Consider the following 2,017-nt stretch of genomic DNA (forward strand, 5'->3'; position numbering starts at 1 on the left):
GCTGTGCTTTAGGTAGCTGACGGCCATCTCCAGGATGTCGGCCTTCTCCAGCTTGGAGTTGGGCTGGTGCCGCGCGAACTCCTGCTCCAGCAGCAGCTTAAGCTGCTCGATGCTGCTGTTGATGCGGTCGCGGCGCATCTTCTCCACCACTGGCTTGCGGAGCTGCGGGGGGGGGGGGGGGACACGGGCGTCAGCCGGCGGCCAGGGCGCGGGGGCCGCGGGGGGCGCGGGGGCGCGGGGCAGGCGGCGCACTTACTCGGTTTTTCTCTTTGGGGCTGAGCAGCTCCACGGCCACGGTGCTGGGGGCCATGCCTGGCGCAGAGAGGCGGCTGGCGAGCGGGGAGTGGCGGGCGGCGGGCCGGCGGGCCCTATATAGGCGCGGCGGCGGGCAGGCGCCTGGGGCCCGGGCGCCGCGGCCGTTCCCACACTCGGCGGCCAATGGCCTCGCGGGCCGCACAAAGGCGCCGGCCCATTAGCGCACGCTAAATTGCCTGTGAATTGGCGCGGGCACAATGGGTGCTCCCCGAGGAGCAGGTGGGCCGCCCGCACAATGTCCGGGCTGTGGGAACGCGCTCGCCCTCATTAGCATCCCGGGGCCTGATGCTAGAAGCCCCGCGCCTCAATATGCCGCCTTTTCCCAGGCCTCGGGGATGGGGGGGGGGCAGGAAAGAGTAGTGCCCCTCCCCGGCCCCTCTCTCCCCTCTCCTTCCCCTCCCCGGTGGCTCCCCGCTGCCGCTGGCTGGCGGAGACTAGGTGGGGGAAAAGCTTTAGAGTGAATTAGTGCCGCGGCTTCCAGTGGTTTGGGCACCTCCTAGACAGGGACCTGCTGCCCCCCCAGGGCGGGTGGAACAGAGGAGCCTACCCTTGCCCCCCCCCCCCCAACAGGCACCTCGGCCTTCCCCAGGGAACAGGTGGAGAGTGCAGGAGCGACCCGAGCTCTTAGGATCAGACCTACTGGCTGTCACCTGGGACTCGTGACTTCTCCAGAGCTAGAAAAAATTGGCTGTGGTGCTTCCCTGGCTCAGCTTCGGGTAGCTCCAGGGAACCGGAGTTCGTGAAATGCCCAGCTTGGAGCCCGACACCTGGGCAGTCCCCCCAGGAGCTGCTGCACCCATCCTCGGGGGAGCAGCACGCCAGGCAGTAGCACCCAGGGTGCTCTGCACCGGCAGGTGCTTCTCGGGGCCGCACCCGACCCCCATCTGGCGGGAAGTACTACCATGGCCGTCTGGGGAACACCTGGTTCCAGGTGCACAGACGTGCGGTCGCTGCACCTGTGAGATTCGGGGGGAAGCTCTGTTGCGGGCCACCCTCTGCCCATCCTGCCGGGCACTCGCAGGGTTTGCTTTGCTTGGGCATCTTGCCAGTGGGTGGGGAGGCAGGGTGCCAGGTGGCAGACATGAGGGTCAGAGCAGGGCAGGCCTGGGGCCCACGTGGACGCCGCGCAAGCTCAGACGGCGGCCCCGAGGGCGGCATGGGAAGACTGGTGATCCTGGTGTCTGGCCAGCCAAGCTGAGGGCCGGCAGCTGCTTTGGCGCCGCCAGCCCTGCCCTGGTTCACCGGGACCGGGAATCCTGCAGGCACTGAGGGGGGCGGAGGCACCGGGGCCTCCTCCTGGGGCAGGGCAGGACCCAGCCAGGTTCAAGAGGCAGGCAGCGCCTCTGCCCTGGGGGCCGGCAGCTGACATCAGGGCACGTTAGCCCGAGTTTGAATCCGGGAGCACGTCCAGGTGTGGCTGGGAATTGCGGGGCTTTAACAAGGGTCCGGTCAGATCTTTCCCCCTCCCGAGGGTCTTAGCAGTGACCCACGGCTACGACTGGCCCGTTTGGTGGGCCTGCTCCAGAAATCGCCCCTCCCCCCCATCGCATACAAGGAGCCTTTGGTCTCCCGGCAATGGGCTCAGCCGGGAGGCATGCAGGATAGTGTCACGACAGCCAGGGCAGGCTTGGCTCGGAGCCAGCTGAGGAGTGCCCCGTGGGCCAGCTGGTCACCCGCCGGGGTGGGATAGGCTGGGGGAGCT

This window comes from Herpailurus yagouaroundi, unplaced genomic scaffold (genome assembly GCF_014898765.1).
Source record: "Herpailurus yagouaroundi ecotype Mexico unplaced genomic scaffold, PumYag 77, whole genome shotgun sequence".
NCBI classification, from domain to species: Eukaryota; Metazoa; Chordata; class Mammalia; order Carnivora; family Felidae; genus Herpailurus; species Herpailurus yagouaroundi.